Here is a 17,235-nt window from a genome sequence, read left to right as displayed (position 1 = left end):
AGTCTCTTCCTGCCCTGAGCTCGGCTAGGGCAGCATGGAGATATAGGGAGACCGGAGCTGAAAGTTCAGGGGAAGAGCTCTAGAGACTTGGCATTTTCTGGACAAGGCTGAACCTACATCTCTGGTTATTGTGGGTAAGACCAGAGGGAAGTAGCTTGCTAGGACGTGAGCCCTGGAGATCAGCAGTGGCCCACACACCGTTGCAAATGAGCCACTGGTTAGACACATGGCAGAGCCACTGAGGTCCTGAGTGGCCCTGAGTATGGCATGGCATCATCGGGGACCGCAGACTCCCTTTTTGTGGAGAGGGGCTTAGGTCTACTTTGGTTTCCTGCTTCCTTGAAGGGCTCTGATTTTCCTGTTACTGATTTTCTTGGATGGCTTCCATGTAGGCTGTGCCTTGGGCAGTAGCATCTGCCCACTGGTTTTTCTAGAAAGGATGTTCTTCCCTCTCATTCTGCCTAGCTTGCCTACTAACACTCCCCACTGGCACTGTACGAAGGCTAGGAGAGGGGCCCAGAGGGTCTGGCCTCCGTCCAAGAAAACAGGGCTGCTCAGTACCTAGGCCTGGACCATATGTGAATACATCCAGGTATTGGGTATTGTGGGGTTTGGGAGCTGGCCACAGATGGCTCTGGCAGGTGACTGACTACCATGGAGGATCCCAGGGGTCATGAGTACTACCTCCTCCCCCTAGTACACACTTTAGAACCAGCCACTCAGCTCCACGGAGACTGTGTTGGGTAGCTGTGGCACCTCACTTCCTCAGAAGAGCTGTCGGTTTGAGGCTACTGAGGAAGCTGTGTGTGCGGCAGTCCTTTGCAGCGAGCAGTAATAATCTCCCTGGGACGAAAACGCTCTGGGCCCCAGAGCTCAGGGACGCCCCTGAAGGTTCTTGTACCTACCTGCTACCGAAGGAGGAGAGAAGCACATTATGATGCTGGGAGGCCAGCCACTACCAACAGGAGGTTCAGGAGTGCAAGTCTGCCATTGCTTGCTGCAGGGATAAACAGGTGTGTGGGAAGAAGGGGTGTGTCCCATGGCTGTGGCTCTTCAGCAACATTTGTTCCTTCTTGCCCAAGATGTTTCTGTACACATTCACCTCAGTGCACTGCATGGGCTCAGATACTGTCTCAGCCACGTGCCACCTGGCATCCTCAGGCTAAGTACTTACCGATGCCTTTCGCCTTTGTATGCACCCGTCAGTGGGAAGCAGCACTGGACCTGCAGCACTCCTAGCACCGCAGTGAGAATGCTGTGGGTTAGCACAGGAGATAATTCAGCACGGAGGCCTGTGCCCGTGAAAGCTGCAGGCGTGTTTTCCTTTGTTATCTCTGAAGTCAGCTCAGGCTCGCTGCCATTCACGCTCGGTGTTCACTGAGTCCCTGCAGCATGCCAGGCCGAAGCCTCTCTGCCTTGGCTAAGTGGCCAGCCTTGGTGCCTGGGAGCTGAGCGTGCAGTCAGTTCTGATGCAGAGGAATAGAGCTTCTGAGAACTGGTGTGCTGGCTCCCACTGCTGGTGTGACTGACATCCTGGTGAAATATGTCAGTTAGAAACAGTTGTGAAAGAAATGTCTGGAAAGACTGTTAGCCGTATAGGAGGACCACAGGGAGTCTAAACTCTGATCAGGTGCTAGTCTTGGCTTTGTTTTCACGACTCCCCTGGGGGTCCTCCTTTCCTCAGTTTCCTCATCTGAAGTCAGGGCAGTATCGGACCTCACCTCTGAAGGTTGACTCTGGGATTGCTCATGTGGAATGTGCATTGTAAGCAGCTGTGACAACTTTCCTTTTGGTTTCTGGTCCTTTGCATGATGACCAGTAGATCCTGTGTAGTTCCCATCCTGATGCTGGGCATGGACGTCAAACAGAGCTCGCTCTGCTCTCAAGGGCTTCTGGAGTTGTGGCTCCACTGAAACCTCCGGACTCTGGAACTTGCAGAGAATGAGGAAGGTCCTTAGGCAGCCTTGCCCCTAGGGGGGATATGTGGTCACCCAGGTCATGCAACTGAGGTTTCTGAACAGTTCCTTGTTCCAGGCACTGGGTCAGCTAGTAGGGATGAAACTATTTGGTCAGAGGCCAGTACTGCCCTTGAGCTCAGCCTAGGAGAAAGGATGTGAAAATTACCCCCCAAAGATCAGAGACAGGGATGTGGGATGCTTGGGCAGCTGGAAAGGTGGGTTTGTGGTGCTGTCTAAGAACCTATGACTCCTCCTTTTACCAAGACCATGTCCCGCAATGTGCTGTAGCTGCACCTCTGTTTTCCTTTGACTTGCACTGCCTGCCCCCTCCCCCTTTCTGCTCTCTGCTTCCTCCTGCCTCAGGGCCTTTGTCCACGCGGAACCTCAACCTCTCCCTGGAACTCATCCAGCATCAACATGAAGCCCCATAGGACCACAAACATCAGGACAACGAGGACCCTTTAGTCAGTGCTTGGAATATGATGCTCAGTCAGTGCTGAGCGAATGAATGGATGGTTATTAAGGAGGCAGCATTTGAGTCGGACCCGAGAAAGCAATGTAGAAATACCTTAGTCTCTACGGAGGCAGGCTCTTCTGCCTCTGAGAATAGGCCAGGCCAGGGACACAACTTGTTTGATTTGGCAGAGACAATGAAACAAGGGAGTGGAGGTTGGCACTGTGAGCTAAGCCAAGAGAGGGCTTTTTATCCAGGAGAGTGGGACTTCGGAAGCCACTCAGCAGCCACTGCACACTGTTAAGCCAGGAAGAAGTGCTTATGGGACTGCAGTGGGTGGGCGGTGGGGTGAAAGTGTCTCGCAAAAGAGAGGCTGGAGTCAAGGCCTGGCTGCGAATCGGAGAACCCAGCACTTCCGCTGCTCTGTGCTCGGGGCATCACGCATGTGCTTGGCCGCTGTCCTTGAGACTCTCGGGGCGATGGATGCAGGGCAGGAACGAGGCTGCTCACATGATGGATCTTTTTCTGGAAGACAATAGGTTTGGTGGCAGGGCAGTCATTCCCAAGTCTCTGGAGGGGAAACACCAATGTCCCCATTTCTGAGCCATCCTCATTGAGAAGGCAACACCTAGCTCTGCACCTGCACCTGGACCCTAGTACAAGGTGAGGGCGGAAGCTGAGCAGAACCATTGCCACCATGATATCCAGTTCAAGAGCCTCAGGGTCTTCCTGCAAGGCAGCTGCTGTGGTCGAGAGACAGAGACAGACAGAGACAGACAGACAGACAGAGAGAGAGAGAGAGAGAGAGAGAGAGAGAGAGAGAGAGAGAGAGAGAGAGATTGAGGGGACGGACCCAGCACCAAATAGCTGTGTATCTTTGAGCATCTTCCTAGCAACTTTGGACCTCTTCTGCAGTGCACTGGGGCAGCGCTCTGGCTTCCTGAAGGCTGAGGTTAAATGACACACACAGAGTCCTAAGCCAGAGAAACAGTGTGGCTCAGAAGCAGTGGCCGTTATCGTGGCTACATTTTTCCCCACCGTTTGCATTCTTAGCAGGAAACTTGGGTTTCAGGCTTAAAAATGAAGAGCATGTCAACAAAACAGGATGGAACAAAGTCTTTTCCCAGCATGCCTCAGCATGTGGCACTGCCTTCCTGTGGCGCCCAGACAATGATGTGGCTAAAAGTCTTGAGCTTTCAAGCAGAAATAATCCCAATGGAAAGGAACCTCCCATTGTTATTGCATGATGAAGCGATGCAGGGGCTTGGCAGCCCTACTAGCCTGGCTGCTTTTTAGCTCAGACCCCTCCTAACTGCTGTGCCTCAGTTTCCTTATCTGCAAAAGGAAGAACAGTTATCTACCTCACAGGTTTGCTACAAGGATTAAGTGAGTTGATGTTTAGACTGTGCCTCCCTTAGTTCTACAGTCAGATCATTCATTCATTGCTAACGCTGAGCACTGAGTGACTTAGTGGACGCTCTGGAGCCAGAAGGCTGGGTCCCAATCCCAGTTGCCTTCTGCTGACTACCTCACGTGGAACTCGTCACTCACCTCTCTGTGTGCTTATTTCTGCTCAGTATCCTCACTGGTGCCTCACAGGCTTTTAGTTAGACGTGAAAAGCATCACCTAGGGAAGGGACCCCATTCCCAGGAGGCAGGAAGAACACCTGCTTCCTATGGCTCAAATCCCAGTTTACAGATAAAAAAGTCAAGACCTTAAAGTCAGTAGTGATTTGCTGAAGAGTACACGCTGGTGAGAGCATACTGGTCCCCAGTTTTGTGATCTGTGTTGCTGTTTCCGTGCCAGTGGCTGCTCAGGAAGACTCCAGCCCAGAGGTTCAGTGGATTTCAAGCTGGGTGGTGAGCTGATGTCTCCTACCATCTGCCTTCAGGGTCCTTCTTCATCTGTGGTAAAATGAATGCTGCTGCTAGGCATGAATTCCCCAGACAGTCTCTAGAACCTCAGTATACTGTGGAGGGAGGCTGCCACTGAGTCCTTTGTTCTCTATGGTTTCTTTTCTTGGTCACCCGAGACTTTGGACCTGCCAGCTGGCTGCCCCTTCCCCCCCCCCCCCCCCCCCCCCCCCCGTAGTCCCTAAGCACTAGGAAGCTGGGCCGTTAAAAGTACAATCACTAGGAACCTAGGATAATCCCAGCTCTGCCTCTTTCAAGTTTAATGACTTAGGACAAGTTACTTAAATTTCCCTGTATCTCGGAGGCTGCATTTGTCAAGTGGGGTGTGATATCAGTATCAATCTCATCAGGTACTCTTGAACATTAATTAGGGTGATAGGGGAAGTCTGCCCAGTTCCTGGTATCCTCTGGGCTGTCTCATCATCAGCAATATGTAATTTTTGTGACTATGCTGTCTTTTCTTGTATAGTGTACCAGACACCAGATGGAAGTAGGAATGTCCAGTAACAATAACAACAAAAAAGGACAAACAGCCCAGTGGGACCAGTGGTCATGACTTTGATCTTGTAGGGCAGAGTGGAAGGGCAAGCTGGTTAGCAGAGGCCACCGTGAGACTACAACAGTCTCACCAAATCCTTCACAAGATACAAGGCTCTGCAGGGCCCCATCTTTGTTACCTCTTTCTACTGCTTTGGGCACAGGTCTCTTGTGCATAGCAGGGGCAGTAGTTCTCTCCATTAAGTCTTGGGCATCCCACCCAAGGCTTTATAGCCTTTCTTAACTTTGCCTGAGAAAAGAACTTGCAGGTGATCCTGTGGAATGAAGGCATGCCCAGAGAGAGCATCAAGCTATGCCTGTGTGCCTGAGCATGCTCTGCATTTCCACTCTGCCTGGGGAAAATACCTGGCTTGGGACAGGCACAGCATGGTGTTGGGGGGAGTTTCCCCTTCTGTCAACCACAGACTTTTGTAAGCTGTCTCCTGCAAGACTAGAGGTGAAGCCTCAGGATTCTGAAGGAGGAATCCCGGCTTTCCTCTTAGTGTGTTAGAGTTGTTAGCTAGTGGTCCCTCCCAAGAGGAAGGAGAGCAGGAGTCTGCTGAAGGAAGGATAGAGGTGAGGCTGTTCCGTTGCTCAAGAGAGTCAGCTGGTACTGGGAAGGACACCAGCCTGCAGCTGAAGCAGACACACTGGCTCAGTTCTCACAAGCCACTGATCTGCTGAGCAGGGCCAGTCTCTTCAATCAATCCGTGCTGACAGATGGTAGCAGAATCAGTGACCTAGAGGCAGAAAGCTCCATTTGTAATCCCAGAGTGGCCCAGGTTCTTGTAGGAGGGCCGAGGAGTTTGTAATAAAAGGAGTGACACAGGGTTTCCAAAAGCCATCTCGGAGCCAGAGAAAGAGAGAAGGGATTAGTTTTGCCTCTGGAATTGATACACAGTGATTCCGTTCAATAGGTATTTTAGTGTAGACTAGGTTAGGAGAGGTGGGAGAAAGAAACAGCTCATTTACTCCGTTTTCTTTAAAAGACTACAAAGTACAGAAGGAAAACTGAGATGGATACATTTGAGACAAGGAGGGATACAACAAGCTGTGGCAAGCTGGGTGTAGCATTGTCAGAACTGTGATCCCAGCACCCCAGAGGCTGAGTCTGGAGGACCATCATGACTTGAGGCCAGCCCGGGGCTACATTGTGAAACTGCCTCAAAACAAAACAAAGTAACTACCCTGAGCTGTAGGACTTTGGGCAGCAATTAATTTCCCTGAGCTTCATCTGCTCAGCTGGTGTATTGTCTCCAATTTACAACAAAACCCTTCTTTCAGCCTCCTGAGTCCTGGGACTCCAAGCATGCAGCACCATGCATGGTAGTGGCAGAGTTAATTGTGCCTGGTACTGCATGAATATTTCCGGCAGCTCTCTTTAGACATTCACAGTACCTATAGGAGAGGAAACACTAGGGGGTCAGGCAGGCATAGGTGGGGATGAGTTGTCCAGGGCCACACACCCAGCACAAGAGTACTAATACCTGTTTGCTGGTCATGATTTCAATGAATGTGTTTCCTCTGTGTGATACTTCAAAGGCACATGGTAGGGCTGTAGAATGGGACAAGTTTCCATGTGGTGGTCACCTGGATAGTGTTCTGTTGGGGGCTGAAAAGGTAGGGAGGGGCTGCTGTAGGAGAGGAGGCTGGAACTGGACTCAGAGTTTCTCTGCAACCTGTTCCTAGTGAGCTCTCTTGTATCCCTCTTGTCCCCTTGAGACAAAGTGAGGCCTAGGAAAGAAGGAGAATGAGGAAATGGTGTCCCTTTTCTTCATGAACTGGCTCAAGAAGCTGGGGATGCCTTCAACAGAGTCTCCAAGAGGGCCACATCTCAGTCTCAGTCTCTCTCTCTCTCTCTCTCTCTCTCTCTCTGTGTGTGTGTGTGTGTGTGAGTGTGTAGAAAACTTTAGGTCTGTTTCTAGTCCCTCCCACCTTTCTCTCAGCAGTTTTGACACTAGCTGAAGCCAGGCTTTGGTCTCTTAAAAGCCTTAGTGGCTGAGAAGTTGAAAATGAAACTCACAGAACAATGGGAACAGCTAGAGGGCAGGGCCTGGCGGTCTATTCAGCTTTGCTCCGGAAGGGCTTGGCACTTTGCCTGTAGTCAAAGAGGTGTGTGTGTGTGTGTGTAATCAAATCCCCAGGAATAGTAGTCCTGACCTGTGTTGGAATCAGCCCCCACTTGATGAGATGGGACAGGAGTCAGGAGAAATCATTGCCTTCTCCACCACATCCTCCTGTCAGGGTCCCTAGAACCACTTCAGGCCCTGCCTGGGAGCTCCAGAGTCTCTGTGGGTGACCTGAGGCTAGGGGAAGCATGGCTTGCTCTGGCTGGGTAGAATGAAAGGTGAGAAGGTAAAAGCCAGGCCACAGGGATCTGGAGACCCCAAATGTATGAAATCTGGTCCCCAGACCAACCACAACTGACTCCTGTCAGCAGCTCACCTCATACCCAAAGCATGTTTTGATCCCAATTTACTCTCAAGTTGGGTTGCTTTAGGAGGGGAGCCACATACTCCAACATCTAGGCTGGATGCGGGTGTAGTGTAGAGTCAGTTTTTTAGGGACACCTAATCCAAACTCTTCTCCTTCCTCTTGTCTCTGTGGGAAACTGAGGTCCAAAGTGGAGAGGTCTCTGAGTGTGCCAAAAGCAGAGTATAAATGTTCCAAACTCACCCACTCCTTATTAGCTTCACTTTGCATAGCAGAGGGGTGGGCACACCACCATCTACAGCAGCTGTTCTCAACCTATGCGTCGGGACAGCTTTGGTAGCGAATGACCCTTTCACAGGGGAGACCATCAGAAAACACAGATCACTACTCACAACAGTAGCAAAATTACAGTTATGAAGTAGCAAGGAAGTAGTTTTATGGTTAGGGTCACCACAATATGAATTATATTAAAGAGCGAAGCATTAGGAAGGTTGAGAACCACCGACGTTGTACATGAGATTTTCTTGAGGAAAAAGAAATTTAGCCCTTTGCTCTGTGAAGATATCCAAGATACAAGTGAAAGCTGGTTAGGGCCTGAGGCATGGCCCTGGAAATCTCTCTTCAGTTCTGGGCCAGCCATTCAGGAGTGCAGAATCTCAGCGCCATTGCAGGCTACTGGCATGGAAGTCTATTTTACACGTGTGGTAGGTTGGCTTCCTTGCTTTTATAACGGAGGAAACTGAGTCTCAGAGATCCAGTAGGCACCACAGGCAGAGATGGCATCCGCACACACCAGGCTGGCCTGGTTTGACCCACCTCGGCCCTGCGGACGTTAAGAAAGCGGGAGCCACCCTGGTGACGGCCGAACTAACTAAACAAATTGCCCCGGGCTTCACAGGCTGCCAGAGGCGCGACTTCGGATTTGGAGGCTCTGGGAGAACTCCAGAAATCCCACTGGAAGGTTCTGTGCCACCAACTCCCCAGAAAGTTGCTCTGGGGCACCCCGCAAGGTAGCCTCAAGCGCAGGGATGGAGGTAGCGCCGGGCGCTCGGTCCCGGACCACTGAGTGGGGTCTCCTCGCTGCGCCTCTCGACGCTGCCACACGCGGGTGGGCACGCGCCCCGCTCCGCCCCCGGCCCCGCCCCCTGCGCCCGCCCCGCCCCGCCGCGCGCCCTCCCGCCCGCCCGCGCGCCGGGGCCCGGAGCCGCCTCATTGGCTGCGCGCCGTCACCTGACGCTCTGTTATTTCCTGTGTGTTGGGAGAATGGAGAGAAAAAACCCGGAGCCGAGCCGCCTTCGGCCCCTGCAAGGCGGCCGCGGCCTCAGCCGGGGGAGCCCTCCCTGAGGCGCGCCGGAGCGGGGACTGGGCAAGCGAGCGCGCGGGCCGGAGCGAGCCTCTAGGGGCCGCGGCCCCGGCCCGCCCCGCCGTCGGCCTGGGCGTCCGCGCTGGAGGCGGTGGAGGCACCCCCACCCCCACCCCGCGCCGCGCCGCCGCCCCCTCCCCTCCTAGCGCCGGCGGAGGCCGAGGGACGGGCCGGGGGGCTCCTGCAGGTAACCGCCGCCCGGCCTGGGGAAGAAGGGCAGCCTGAGGGGCCGGGCCCGGGCCGCGCCGCTCATCCTGGCTGCTGGGAGCACAGGTCGTGGCCCGGCCCGCCCTGCGAGTGCTGAACCCCGGGAGTCGCCGAGGGGGCTGAGGGGACCGGCGTGGGCTGCTGAGGGGTCAACGGCCAGGACCGGCGTCAAGGCAGAGCCGGCCGGAGGCTCTCGGGCTGCGGGCGGAGATACCTGGTCGTTGCGGCCTGAGGTGCTGAGGGGTCCACGTTCTTGGCAGCCCCGCGGGGACCGGCGTTGCTGGCCTCTTGGCTGCGGGCTGGGGGCGAGGCACGCGTGGTGGAGGGCCGGGCTTGGAGCGGGCCGGGGAGGGGCCGGCCGGGCCGGCAGAGCAGCCGCGCGCACACCTGAGGCCATGTGGATGCGGCTGAGGGTCGCCTGCTGGCGGCCCAGGGCAGGTACCCGGCGGCGGGGCGCGAGCTAGGGGCGCAGGATGCACTTCCTGTGTGGGGCGCTCTCCCCTCCCCCCCGTGGTGAGCAAGGCGGGGTGTGGGGTCCCGCGGAGTTCACGGAGGAGCTCGCTCTCGCGGGTAGGGCTTGGGAAGGCGAGGCTCTGAGTCTCTCTTCCTCATTCTCACGGAAAAGTGGTGGTTTTAAGAAGAGTTTGCTCTCCGGCCTGCGGCGGGAGGTGGGATGTCTGGAGTGCGCCGGGGTGGGAGTGGAGTTTAGTGTGTGTGTGGGGCGGTGGAGCTGCGGATTCCTCCACGGTTTGTGGGTGCGGACACCAGTGTTGCTTGCCTGCCTGTTTGCAACTCCTTTGGGGACGAATCAGAATTAGGGGTTTCTACCCGAGCTCTGCCTTCTCCCTCCAGAGATTAGATGACTCTGGTAAATGCCATAAAATGGATGGAATTTTTGAGCTATTATCTAACAGGCTGATCTTTGAATGATAATTGGACCCTTATGCTAACAGCCTTAGTGAAGAGTTTTTATAAAAGGTTTTACACGGGGTGGCATTGGCTGCTGGGGAAACTGCACTAAATTCCGATCGAGGAGGCCTGGAATGCACTTCCAGCATGGCCACCAAATAAACTGTAGCCCTGGGCAAGTTACCTACCCTCTCATGCCTCAATTACACTTCTGTTAAAGACTCCCTTGCAGGCCAGACATTTCGAAGGTTTATTTGAGTTTGGTTTGGTGGGTCTTCCACTCCTGTTTTGTGCACTCACTTTGACCATAGGAACTTTTCTGAGCGATGTAAGATGTGCCTCACTGGATTGAAAAAGAACTTGGTCAGGGTACTTTTTGCTCAATTCCCAGTGCTTTTCTGTGCTTTTGAAGAGAAAATGCACACTATTAATAGCAGTCTAGTCTATGTTGAATGCACATTATTATGTTTTTTTTTTGTGTGTGTGTGATAGAGTTTTCAGAAAAAGTACTGGCTAATTGGGAAATAAGGATGAGATGATTGGGTTTGTTTTTGTTGGAAGCCCTTTCCATGTTGGGAAGGGATGCTATTTCAAGATCTTTTAGGTGACTCTTACTTGGCTAACTTGAAATTTCCAACTTCAGTCTTGGAGCAGGGATAAAGTAGAATTAGCTGTGTGATGTAGGCCAGTAGAATTAATATCCACCTCAGGATGCAGTGGATTATTTGCATCCCCGGTTTATTCCTAGTGGTAGCAGGGTACTTCCTGGCAGATGCTGAAAAACCCCAGTTAGTTTTACTGATTCCATAGTAAGTACTCCTAGACCAACTTGGATTTTGCTCTTTTTCTAAGATGTTTAGTATTGTAATATTTGAGGGATATATGTTTAATGTGATATCCTGTTATCCTGTGCGGGTTTTTTATTTATTTTTTTTATTTTTGGCTATGTAGTCCTGAATGGCCTTGAACTTCCAGTGATCCTTCTGCCCCCTGATTTTATTCACCTGGGGTTAATAGCTCAATTCCCCATAAAACATAGCTCATTATGTTTTTCTTAGATCACTTATTTAAAAATTTGGTCGGTATAGTCTTAACGATCTTTTAACATGGATGGGGGAATGGGCTTATAATATCTATCTTGTGTATGTGTTAGAAGAATGTTTTCTTTTATATTAGTTAAAATGAGTCTTATCACATAAGGAGACACATAAGACCTTGGATGAGTTATTTGGAATTTTCTAAAATATGAAATTCTATTAGGACTTTGAATTATGACCTCATGTTTCACTGTATGATTTGAAAAAGTGTCGCCAGGCGGTGGTGGCGCACGCCTGTAATCCCAGCACTTGGGAGGCAGAGGCAGGGGAGTTTCTGAGTTCTAGGCCAGCCTGGTCTACAGAGTGAGTTCCAGGGCAGCCAGGGCTACACAGAGAAACTTTGTCTCCAAAAAAAAAAGAAAAAGAGAAAGTGTCAGTTACTCAAATTAGAAACACCTATCACTGGGCTGGTGAAATGGCTCAGCGGTAAGAGCGCTGACTGCTCTCCCAAAGGTTCTGAGTTCAAATCCCAGCAACCACATGGTGGCTCACAACCATCTGTAATGAGATCTGACTTCCTCTTCTGGTGTGTCTAAAGACAGCTACAGTGTACTTTCATATAATAATAAATATATCTTAAAAAAAAGATAAAAAATACCACCTATCACACTCAAGAATGTATTATGCTTGTTTTATAGCTTATGAAAAATTACTATAAAACTTTACTGTGGTATTTTGTGTGTGTGTGTGTGTGTGTATGTATGCATGCATCTGAGAGATCTTACATTAGTAAGATAGTAGGAGACTTGCCTTTATTAAGTTTTAACTTAGAGAGGAAAGGATGCTAACATTTGCATTAAAAACAAAAACAATGTATAAACTTGGGCCAAAGAATTCCTGTGCTAAAATGTCTACCCAGTGGACCTAAGAGTTCATTATTCCTTCTCCTTAGAGTACATAAGCTAGTGAGAGGCTTAGATATAACTCTCTTCTCCTAGATCCCAAAACTTGTTACCGGGTTCCTTTTAACTCAGGGTCTGCTCAAGGTGTAGACAGTTAGTATGAGTGGCCCTAAAATACTTAGCTTCCTGCTGTCATTCTGCTTTAGGGCTCTTTAAACGCATGCACACTCAGTAACAACCAAACTGGTGAGGATGAAATATAGATCTGGATGAAATACTGGAAAGTGGGTTTTGTGACCCTTGGGAATTTTCTTAACTTTCAGTTTGCCGTGCTTGGCTAGTTTTGCTGGTATCCCTAAGATTTACTTTGTAAGAAGTTTCTCATACTTAATCTAGTTCTGCCATTTTGTCTGGAGCTGAAAGAGCGAGAGAAGTCATAAAAGGTTGTCTGTCTTGTTGCCTGTGTTACTGGTTTGCAGTGTTAGGAACCATGTCATGATTGCTTTCACTTTGGCCAAGTGAGACTTTGTTGACATAAATTTATGAAAAACAGAACTTTTCCCAGGATGCCTTAAACGTTACTTTCTCTTGTTGGTAGTATTTTTAGTTTTAGGCCCTTGAAAGTCTTGAGGTGATACTGGGGATTGAGAGCAGAGTCTCACTCGTGCTGCACAGGTAGGCACTCTGCTATTGAGCTATATTTTTGACTGTGGTACCCACATTATAGATGAAAAGATTCTTGTGATGACAAATAAAATTCAGAGTTTCCTGTATTAGGACTGTGTTTGCTTTGAGTTAATGCACAGTACTAGCAGGAAGATGTGCTATGTAACAGGGGTTGTTGGTATAACTGTGTCCTCATTTGGTGGTTCTTTATAGATTTAAGAACATAGAGCTGGATGTAGTGGTACATGCTTTTAGTCCCAGCACTCTCAGAGGCAGGCAGATCTCTATGACTTTGAGGCTAGCCTAGTCTACATAGTGTTCCAGGCTGGCAACAGCTATATAGTGAGATCCTATCTCAAACAAACAAACAAACAAAGCAAACATAAAAGAATGTGAACATACTAGCTACTAGGGAAACTAACCCCATTATAAGCTCTTCTGTAGGATTGGGACACTTGACTATCAGCACAATATGGAGATAGTTTCTTTGTTTGAACACCACATCCCTAAATGTTGATTAAAATCCTCTTGTATATGTCTTGTCATTTGCATTAATAAATGTTCATGGGCTACACTAAAATGTAGAAGATGAAGTGGTAGGTCAGATAGAGAATGAGCCTCTCTGAAAACAGAATATAAACAGTAAATAAGAATGTAATAGCTACAAAGAGAATAAAAATGCAGGTGGATGTATTGGTACCTGCTTATAATCTGACACCAACTCATGAGACAGAAGCAGGATTGTGAGTTTAAAGCCAGCTTGAGCTACATAGTGAACAAACCTATCTGGAAAAGAAAGAAAAGAAGCTTAATGTGATAATGACAGTTTCAGAGATGGTCCCTGTTTTGTAGACATTTCTCTCAGCTAGGTAGACAGATTTAATCTTCTTGGTTTTTTTTTTTTTTGTTGTTGTTTGTTTGTTTGTTTTTTGTTTTTTTTTTTGGATTTGGTTTTTTTTGAGACAGGGTTTCTCTGCATAGCCCTGACTGTCCTGGAACTCACTCTGTAGACCAGGCTGGCCTCGAACTCCAAAATCCACCTGCCTCTGCCTCCCAGAGTGCTGGGATTACAGGCGTGAGCCACCACTGCCCGGCCAGACAGATTTAATCTTTAGGACAAGTAAAAAATGTTAAGTAATTTACTTTGGCCTTGAAAATTGAAAATCTGGGAAAAAATACCCAAGGCTAGAAGTGATGTTCTCTTCTCATAGTCTGATACTATCATTAAACATATGATCCCTGTAACAAATGTGCTGTATCCCATACACACAGAGCCTGTTTCCCATTTATGTGGCCAGCCACAGTAGAGGTCAAGGAAATAGCCTGGAGAAGTAGTACCCTCACTCTTCTCAGGAAACCTACTCTTTTTCCTACCATCCTGGCTGGCTCATTCTCACTATGTAGCTGAGGATGACCATGAACCCCTGATCCTCCTACTTTTTATCAGACACAGTGAGTATTTGTCAGGCTTCCTAAGTAATGGTTTTTACTTTATAGAAGTGAAACCAGGGCTGTCCTGTAACTGAGGTGTGGAGGTAATGTCAAAAGTTATCTCCACATCTAAAAGGCCTTGTAACTGAGCTAAGGAAGCATTTCTCCATGTTATGCATTGTGGACCAAGACACAATCAGAATAAGAAACCAGTTAGTGGGGTCTAAGAAGCCAACACTGTTAGTCTTTCTGAAGTAACAGTAACACAGTCTTTGTCCATACTGCTTCATATTGATAACACTATTTCTCCAGATTGGAATTTCATGGGGTTTTTGTTTGTTTGGAGACCAAGTCTGGAAGTGATCGAACTCTATATAGACTAGGCAGCCAGAACTCACAGAAATCCACCTACCTCTGTCTCTTCAGTGCTGGCATAAAAGGCATGCATGACCATCACACCCTGGCGAACTTTTAAAAATTGGAGTACATTATATCATATGTATATGTATGCAGGTGTGCATGTATATGTCTGTGTGAAGAACAGCTATGTGCCCAGCTTTATGTGGGTTCTAGAGATCAGATTCATGTACTCATGTTTATATGGTAAGCACTTTGGCTGGCTGGCAAAAAACCAGGCTTCCATCTTTGACTTTTAGTGTAAATCACCATTCCTTGAGTTTTTCCTGAGCTGTAAAGTCATAGCGTTAACTAGATTGTTCTTTCTTAATCTAGTTGTAGTATGCATTTGGTGTAGGTGCCTGTGAAGGCTAGAAGAGGGTGCTGAATCCCCTAGAGCTGGAGTGGCAGGCTATGAGCTGTCTTATGTGGGTGTTGAGGAGCCAACTCATGTCCTAGGGAAGAGCAGCAAGCACTCAACTGCTGAGCCATCTCTCCATCCCCTGTTGCTTGTTTTCTGGGGATTTTTCTTCTGGCTCTAAAGTTCTGGAGTCATAATTGAAAGGGAAGCAAAAGGCAGTTTAGATACCAGTTAGCTGGGAAGGAAGATGAGCCTCCTAGCTTGGACGAGCCTGTCTCATCTGTAAGCTTCACCCACTGCCAGAGCCTCTTACAGCTGCCCTTGCTTCTCAACATCCTTCTAGCTCAGTTCCACTCAGTTGGGACCCTCTACTTCTGAAACAATACCTAGCAAGACATACAGAAGTCACTAGTGTTCACCACCTCAATCTGAAATTTTAAATATAAACACACAAGTGGATGTTTTCTGCCTTTTTAAAAAAAAGATTTATTTATTATTATATGTAAATACACTGTAGCTGTCTTCAGACACTCCAGAAGAGGGTGTCAGATCTTGTTATGGATGGTTGTGAGCCACCATGTGGTTTCTGGGATTTGAACTCAGGACCTTTGGAAGAGCAGTCGGTGCTCATAAACCGCTGAGCCATCTCTCCAGCCCCCCTCCCCCCCCACACTTTTGGTGTTGGTGTTGGTTTTGGTTTTGGAAACAGGCTGGCTGTCCTTGAACTTAATGATGATTCTCTATAGGTGCTAGACTTATAGGATAGTCCACCATACTTAGGTATCTGCAGTTGTTATTAAGACAACCAGAAACAGACATTTCTCCTTACTGAAGCCTTTAGCAGGCACCATGAATGATCTTTAAGGTTTTCTGGCTAGTCCCTATCTATACTCACTATCCATAGTGCGTGAAAATAAAAGGACATAATCATTCTACCTTCATTATTTGGATTAACTTTTCCACAGGCCTCCCCTGCAGTAGTCTCACTACCTTTTCAGTTTCCAAGTCATGGTTGTATCACTCTTATAATTCATCACCAAATTACTGACAGTACTATTTCATTATGCAGCTTTCTTTTTAAAAATTGTTTTTTAATTTAATTTTATATGTATGGCTTTTTTTTTTTAACCTCCATGTATGTCTGTACCACATGTGTGCCTGGTGCTTGCAGAGGCCAGAAGAGGGCATCAGATTGCCATTGTGAGCTGCCATGTGGGTTCTAGGGATCTAACTCAGGTCCCCTGGAAGAGCAGCCAGTGCTGCCAGCTGTAGAGTCATCAGTTCAGCCCCATAATTAAGTCCTATAATGATACTTCTTTCATCCTGTCCCGACTACCCCTAATGCCATATTCATACTCAGTGAAACATTAGCCTTCTATTTCTATTCGTATTTGCCTCTATCTCACCTTGTCCAGAACATGAGTCACTTCTTTCCTGATTAGAATATTTTAACAGTTTCCCATTGCACTCTGTAGAGAAACCTGACCCCTCTGCCTTTCTCCAGCTCTATCTCTGACTGTCTTGACACTTGCTTTCTTAAGCAACCTTCATTCTTCAGTTCCTTCAGGCCAGAACAGTGACTAGCCTAGCCTTTTCTCATCCTTATGACGTTGGTGGAATGAATAAGTACCAGAAGATAAGCAGTATAGAAAGTGGAATAAGAAGAAAAAGTGTTCTTGGTATGGGTCTATAAAGTTCTTAAAATAGTAGAAGTGCTTATGCAGAATGCTAGTTTGGTTATAGCATAGGCAGGGTTTCTTAAACAGTACATCTAGGAGTCTGCTATCCTGTTGGTGAATGTGTAAAATGATGTAACCATTTTGGAAAACTTAAGAAATTCTTAGAAAGTTGAACATGTATATCTTGTGACCAGGCAGTTTCATTTTTAGGTATTTATTCAGAAGAAACAAAAATTTCTACAACTAAGCTATGTGCAAGAATGCTTATAGCAGTTATTCTTGTAATAATCAGATCCTAGAAATGGTCCAGATGTCTGTCCATCAGCAAGATAAACTAGTATATACATTTAATGGAAGGCTGCTCAACAATATTACAGTACTGTGGTACTGTAATAAAGATGATGTCTCACAAATATGCTGAGTGAAAGTTTAAAAATGGATCATCTTATTTGTAAGCCAAAATAACTCATATTAGGAATTGGATTGATAGTACTTTTTGTTTTGTTCACAGGCAGGTCTCATGTAGCCCATGTTGGCCTCAAACTTGGTTGGCGTCCTCCCCCCTCCCCCCCTTGTGTAGCTCTGGCTGTCCTGGAACTCACTCTGTAGACCAGGCTGGCCTCGAACTCAGAAATCTTCCCGCCCCTGCCTCACAAGTGCTGGGATTACAGGCGTGCGCCACCACACCCGGCCAAGAACGTCTATTTTTTATATATCTCTAGATTTGATCTTGTGCTTATAAATAATTTTATTATGAGTAAATTATATCTGAAAACAATTTAGAAATTAAACTAGATTCTAGGCTGGGTGGTGGTGGTGGTGGTGGTGGTGGTGGTGGTGGTGGTGGTGGTGGTGGTACACTCCTTTAATCCCAGCACTCTAGGAGGCAGAGGCAAGCAGATCTCTGTGAGTTTGAGGCCAGCCTGGTCTACAGAGTGAGTTTCCAGGTCCACCAAGGCTACATAGTGAGACCTACCCTCAAAACCAA

General features: G+C 48.2%; 1 protein-coding gene and 1 long non-coding RNA gene across 4 annotated transcripts in view; one reads left to right on the top strand and one right to left on the bottom strand.

Moving 5' to 3' along the window:
* Nucleotides 1-4,469: 4,469 nt before the first annotated feature.
* Nucleotides 4,470-8,397, bottom strand: LOC127668198 (uncharacterized). Its single transcript, XR_007974027.1, has 2 exons — nucleotides 6,887-8,397; nucleotides 4,470-6,475 (listed from the first exon to the last, which is right to left on the bottom strand). It is a non-coding gene; the product is annotated as an uncharacterized LOC127668198 (long non-coding RNA).
* A 378-nt stretch (nucleotides 8,398-8,775) lies between these two features.
* Tcf20 (transcription factor 20) overlaps nucleotides 8,776-17,235 on the top strand; it is an 88,993-nt gene continuing 80,533 nt past the window's right edge. For all 3 annotated transcript variants that reach the window (XM_052161711.1, XM_052161710.1, XM_052161709.1), the window contains exon 1: nucleotides 8,776-8,846. The gene's annotated coding sequence lies outside the window, so the exon portion shown is untranslated. The remainder of the gene's footprint in view (nucleotides 8,847-17,235) is intronic.

This window comes from Apodemus sylvaticus, chromosome 17, assembly GCF_947179515.1.
Source record: "Apodemus sylvaticus chromosome 17, mApoSyl1.1, whole genome shotgun sequence".
In the NCBI taxonomy this organism is placed as follows: domain Eukaryota; kingdom Metazoa; phylum Chordata; class Mammalia; order Rodentia; family Muridae; genus Apodemus; species Apodemus sylvaticus.
The sequence above is the reverse complement of the archived record's forward strand: the minus strand, read 5'-3'. Positions and strand labels throughout refer to the sequence as shown.